Genomic DNA, 6,779 nt, shown 5'->3' on the forward strand with positions numbered 1-6,779 from the left:
GTTCAACGCCAGAAACATGCATCACATGGGCGTTTAACGCCCAGAACATGCACCAATGGGCGTTTGAACGCCAGAATGATGCATGGAGGCAATTTACATGCCTATTTGGTGCAGGGATGGAATTCCTTGACACCTCAGGATCTGTGGACCTCACAGGATCCCCACCTACCTCGCCCTCTCTCACTCCATTCATGGTCATCCCTTCTGTTTTTGATTCACCACCTGCTTCTACCCATTCTTCCCCATACACCCCAACTTCTCTTTCCCACCCACTCCCACCCATATAGCCGAATCCATCTCCCCTCACTCACCTCCATCTTCTTCTTCTTCTTCTCTTCTCTCTTTTCTTGCTCGAGGGCGAGCAATATTTTAAGTTTGGTGTGGTAAAAGCATAGCTTTTTTTGCTTTTCCATTACCATTAATGGCACCTAAGGCCAGAAAAACCTCAAAGGGAAGGCAAAAGCTTCCACCTCTGAGTCTTGGGAGATGGAAAATATAAGCCGTCATAGCCCAGTGGTATAACATGTGGCTGCAAATCAAGAGATCCCTGAGATACCTCAGGGGATAAGTTGTCCTCCACACAACTATTGGGAGCAAATAATGTTAAAAACACCAAAATCACTAGGGATCATGCAACAGAAGCAAGGAAAAGACATAGAGGAGCTCAAAAAGCACCATTGGACCTTCAAGAAGGCGCCACCCTCACTCAGGTGGATTCATTCCTTGTTCTTTATTTCTTTCTGTTTTCGTTTTTAATTAGTATGTTTAATTATGTTTTGTGTCTCTACTTCATGATCATTAGTGTGTAACCATGCCTTAAAGCTATGAATAAAATCCATTAGTCTTTCACCTCTCTTAAAAGAAAAATGTTTTAATTCAAAAGAACAAGAAGTACATAATTTTCGAAATTATTAGTGAATTTAATTTAATTATATTGATGTGGTGGCAATAATTTTTGTTTTCTGAATGAATGCTTGAACAGTGCATATTTTTGATCTTGTTGTTTATGAGTGTTAAAATTGTTGGCTCTTGAAAGAATGATGAACAAAGAGAAATGTTATTGATGAACTGAAAAATTCATGAATTGATTCTTGAAGCAAGAAAAAGCAGTGAAAAAAAAAGTGGCGAAAAAAAAAATAGAAAGAGAAAGCAAGCAGAAAAAGCCAATAGCCCTTAAAACCAAAAGGCAAGGGTAGCAAGGATCCAAGGCTTTGAGCATCAATGGATAGGAGGGCCCAAGGAAGTTAAATCCAGGCCTAAGCGGCTAAATCAAGCTGTCCCTAACCATGTGCTTGTGTCATGAAGGTCCAAGTGAAAAGCTTGAGACTGAGTGGTTAAAGTCGTGATCCAAAGCAAAAGAGTGTGCTTAAGAGCTCTGGACACCACTAATTGGGGACTCTAGCAAAGCTGAGTCACAATCTGAAAAGGTTCACCCAGTTATGTGTCTGTGGCATTTGTGTATCCGGTGGTAATACTGGAAGACAAAGTGCTTAGGGCCACGGCCAAGACTCATAAGTAGCTGTGTTCAAGAATCAACATGCTTAACTAGGAGAGTCAATAACACTATCTGAAATTCTAAGTTCCTAGAGAAGCCAATCACTCTAAACTTCAAAGGAAAAAGTGAGATGCCAAAACTGTTCAGAAGCAAAAAGCTACAAGTCCCGCTCATCTAATTAAATTAATATTCATTGATATTCTGGAATTTATAGTATATTCTCTTCTTTTTATCCTATTTGATTTTCAGTTGCTTGGGGACAAGCAACAATTTAAGTTTGGTGTTGTGATGAGCGGATAATTTATACGCTTTTTGGCATTGTTTTCATATAGTTTTTAGTAAGTTTGAGCTACTTTTAGGGATGTTTTCATTAGTTTTTATGTTAAATTCACATTTCTGGACTTTACTATGATTTTGTGTGTTTTTCTGTGATTTCAGGTAAATTCTGACTGAAATTGAGGGATTTGAGCAAAACTCTGAAGAAGGCTGACAAAAGGACTGCTGATGCTGTTGGAATCTGACCTCCCTGCACTCGAAATGGATTTTCTGGAGCTACAGAACTCCAATTGGCGCGCTCTCAACGGCGTTGGAAAGTAGACATCCAGGACTTTCCAGCAATATATAATAGTCCATACTTTATTCGAAGAATGACGACGTAACTTGGCGTTGAACGCCAGGTACATGCTGCTGTCTGGAGTTAAACGCCAGAAAAACGTCATTATCCGGAGTTGAACGCCCAAAACACGTCATAACTCGAAGTTCAACTCCAAGAGAAGCCTTAGCTCGTGGATTGATCAAGCTCAGCCCAAGCACACACCAAGTGGGCCCCGGAAGTGGATTTATGCATCAATTACTTACTCATGTAAACCCTAGTAGCTAGTCTAGTATATATAGGACATTTATCTATTGTATTAGACATCTTTGATCTCAGTTTTGTTTTTCATCTTAGGGGATCATTGATCACGTTTAGGGAGGCTGGCCATTCGGCCATGCCTGAACTCTTTGCTTATGTATTTTCAACGGTGGAGTTTCTGCACACCATAGATTAAGGGTGTGGAGCTCTGCTGTACCTCAAGTATTAATGAAATTCTATCTTCTTTTATTCAAATCTCTCTTATTCTTATTCCAAGATATTCATTCGTACCCAAGAACATGATGAATGTTATGAGTCAGATTACCCTCATTATCATTCTCACTTATGAATGCGCGTGATTGACAACCATGTCCGTTCTACATGCAACAGAGCTTGAATGTGTATCTCTTAGATTCCCAACAGAATCTTCGTGGTATAAGCTAGATAGATGGCGGCATTTATGAGGGTCCGGAAAGTCTCACCTTGTCTGTGGTATTCCGAGTAGGATCCTGGGAATCCGGAAAGTACAACCTTGTCTGTGGTGTTCCGAGTAGGATTCCGGTAATGAATGACTGTGACGTGCTTCAAACATTAACCTGCTGGGCGTTAGTGACAGACGCAAAAGAGGGATTCTATTCCAGTAGGAGCGGGAACCAACCGGTGATTAGCCGTACTGTGACAGAGTGCGTGCATTAGTTTTCACTGCGAGGATGGGATGTAGCCATTAGCCATGGGTGATGCCTCCAGACTGGTTAGCTGTGCGAGTGACAGCCGCACAGGATATTTCCCCGTGAGGAATGAAAGTAGCCACAGTTGATGGTGAACCCCTATACAAAGCTTGCCATGGAAAGGAGTAAGAAGGACTGAGTAGAAGGAGTAGGAGAGCAGGCGTCCAAGAGCTCTACAGCATCTCCATCCGCTTATCTGAAATTCCCACCAATGGATCTGCATAAGTGTTCTATCCCTTTTATTATTTCTTCTTTTTATTATTAATTATTCGAAAACCCATAAACCATTTTTAATCTGCCTAACTGAGATTTGCAAGGTGACCATAGCTTGCTTCATACCAACAATCTCTGTGGATTCGACCCTTACTCACGTAAGGTTTATTACTTGGACGACCCAGTACACTTGCTGGTTAGTTGAACGGAGTTGTGTCCACTCGTGCCAATTTCTAAAATCCAATTACAAGAAAATAGGAAACACAATTTCGTCCACCAATGGCCCGACATTTATCCGGGTTTGCTTCGATTCCTCTTTTTGTGAGCATAAAACCCAAGAATTTTCCAGCTTCTACTGCGAAGGTGCATTTTGCGGTATTGAGTCGCATGCCATGCCGTCTTATAGTGTCAAATATTTGGGTCAGGTTGGGCAATAGCATCTCTTCATTTTGTGTCTTTATTAGCATGTCGTCCACGTACACTTCTATGATTTTTCCGATGTGATCTGAAAAGACCTTATTCATTAATCTCTGATAAGTAGCTCCTGCTTTTTTAAGACCGAAAGGCATGACGATGTAGTAGTAGTTTGCTTTTGGGGTTAAGAAGAATGTTTTTTCTTGGTCGGGTGGATACATTAGGATTTGATTGTATCCCGAGTATGCGTCCATAAACGAGAGGTATTTATATCCGGCGGAGGCATCTACCAGAGCGTCGATACTTGGGAGTGGATAAGGATCTTTTGGGCAGGCTTTGTTGAGATCAGTGTAGTCGGTGCACATTCACCACTTCCCGTTTGATTTTTTCACCAAGATGATGTTAGCTAGCCATAGTGGGTATTTGACTTATCTTATAAATCCTGCCTCCAGTAGAGCTTGTACCTGCTCTTCCACAGCTTGGGATTGATCTGGTCCAAGCTTTCTGCGCCTTTGTTGTACTGGCCGAGATCTTGGGTAAACTGATAGCTTGTGGCATATTAACATAGGGTCTATGCCTGGCATGTCTGCAGCCTTCCACGCAAAGAGGTCGACGTTATGTCATAAGAACTGTATAAGTAATTCTTTTATGTCTCCTTTTAGGATTGTATCGATATTAGTCGTTTGGTTCGGGGTGTCCCCAATCTGGACTTTCCCTATTTCACCTCCAGGTTGTGGGCGGAGTTCTTCCCGCCTCTAAACACTACCAAGTTCGATTGTGTGGAATTCTTCTCCTTTGTCTCTGAGGTTTAGACTTTCATGGTAGCATTGGCGCGCCGTCTTCTGGTTTACCGTTATTGTAGCTATCCCTTCTGTAGTTGGGAATTCCATGCATAGATGTGGAGTCGAGACTATCGCACCGAGTTGATTCAATGTTGTCCGACCTATTAAGGCATTGTAGGCTGAACTGACGTTGACCACGATGTAATCAATCTTGAGTGTTCTTGACTGGTTTCCTTTTCCGAAGGTCGTGTGTAACGGGATGTATCCAACCGGGGTGTCTCCTAGTCCGAACAGGCTGTTCGGATATGCTCTAAGTTCTTTTTCTTCCAAGCCGAGCTTGTAGAAGGCAGTTTTGAACAAGATGTCGGCAGAGCTCCCTTGGTCTATCAGTGTGCCGTGGAGATTTGTGATTTCCAGTATAACAGTGATGACCATGGGATCGTCGTGTCCTGAGATGATTGATGAGAGAACTTTTGCGTGGTCTAGAAATTTGCGGATAAATCCTCGTTGCAAGTATAGTTTCTAAACCTTCAAAAGTTCTTTCATACAAACGTTTTGGTTGTCACAAGTAACAAACCCCTTAAAAATTGTTAACCGAGTATTTAAACCTCGGGTCGTCTTCTCAAGGAATTGCAGGGAGGTATGTTCTTATTATTGGTTATGAGTTGTAAATTGGGGTTTAGGAGGTAAGGAGGGAATGTGTTAAATGACAAATAAAATAAAATAAAATAATAACAGTAAAATCTCTTGGCAAGGTATAAGAAATTGGAAGTCCAGACCGAATTATCCTTATCAATGATAATAAAAATTGAATCTTAAATTCACTTAGTTAACCCTCACTTAAAGCAGAGGAAGGTCAAGTGACTAATTACTTTGATCTTCAAATCCGAGTTAATTCCTAAGAAAAGATTGGGATTATTGAAGTTCAATTCAATTAGAGGAGATAACAATTATCAATTATGCTGTTGAGTTGGATAACTTCCTGAGTTACTGATTTCTTAACCAAAACCAAAAGGAAAGGAATTTGAAGCTGCTGGAATAAAAATGCCTTTAGATGGGAAGCAATAATCATGTAAATAAAAGAAAGCAATATTAAACTGAAATACCTCAAATAACATTAATTTAAAAGAGTAATCTGTAACATGGAAGAGTTCATAAATTAAATTGGGATAAATAAAAATAAAGAACCTGGGATCGAGAGTCACTCTTAAAACTAAGAGAAGTCTCAAATCCTAATCCTAAGAGAGAGAGAGGAGAGAACCTCTCTCTCTAAAACTGCATCTAAAACATGAAAGGAGAATTATGAAAAGCATGATTATGAATGGATGCATTCCCCCACTTTATAGCCTCTAATCTGTGTTCTCAGGGCAAAAACTGGGTCAGACACAGCCCAGAAATCACTTCCAGCACTTTCTGGTCCGTACAGGTCGCGGAAAAGGGACGTGGCCGCATGGCTCACGCGGCCGTGCGGGTTGCGTTCCTGCCAGGTCACGCGTCCGCGTGACTCACGCGTTCGCGTCGTTTGGCGTCGGGGCAGCTATGGTAAATTATATATCAAATCGAAGCCCCGGATGTTAGCTTTCTAACGCAACTGAAACCGCATCGTTTGGACCTCTGTAGCTAAAGTTATAGCCGTTTGAGTGCGTAGAGGTCAGGCTGGACAGCTTAGCAGTTTCTCCAACTTCTTGTATTCCTTCCACTTTTACATGCTTCCTTTCCATTCTCTGAGCCATTCATGCTCTGTAATCTCTGAAAATACTTAACACACATATCAAGGTATCTAATGGTAATAAGAGAGGATTGAACATATCAAAATTATGACCAAAGAAGCATGTTTTCAATCAAAGAACATAATTAGGAAGGCAAATGTAAAACCATGCAAATAGTATGAATAAGTGGGTAAAGAGTTGATAAAAACCACTCAATTGAGCACAAGATAAACCATAAAATAGTGGTTTATCAACCTCCCCACACTTAAACATTAGCATGTCCTCATGCTAAGCTCAAGAGAAGCTATAAGAGAATGAAGAGGAATGGTACAATGTATGAAATGCAACCTATCTATATGAATGCAACTACATGCAGAATGTTTCTACCCACTTGGTTAAAAGTAAATAAGCTTTTCAAGACAAACATAGATCAGATTTTACTAATTCAAATTAAACAATAAAAGACAAGTAAACTTGTAAGAAGATAGCTCATGAAAGCAGGGAACATAGAATTAAGCATTGAACCCTCACTGATAGTGTATATCACTCTAGTCTCTCAAGTGTATAGGGTAATCCACTCTATTC

Source organism: Arachis hypogaea, chromosome 4 (assembly GCF_003086295.3).
Source record: "Arachis hypogaea cultivar Tifrunner chromosome 4, arahy.Tifrunner.gnm2.J5K5, whole genome shotgun sequence".
Taxonomy (NCBI): domain Eukaryota; kingdom Viridiplantae; phylum Streptophyta; class Magnoliopsida; order Fabales; family Fabaceae; genus Arachis; species Arachis hypogaea.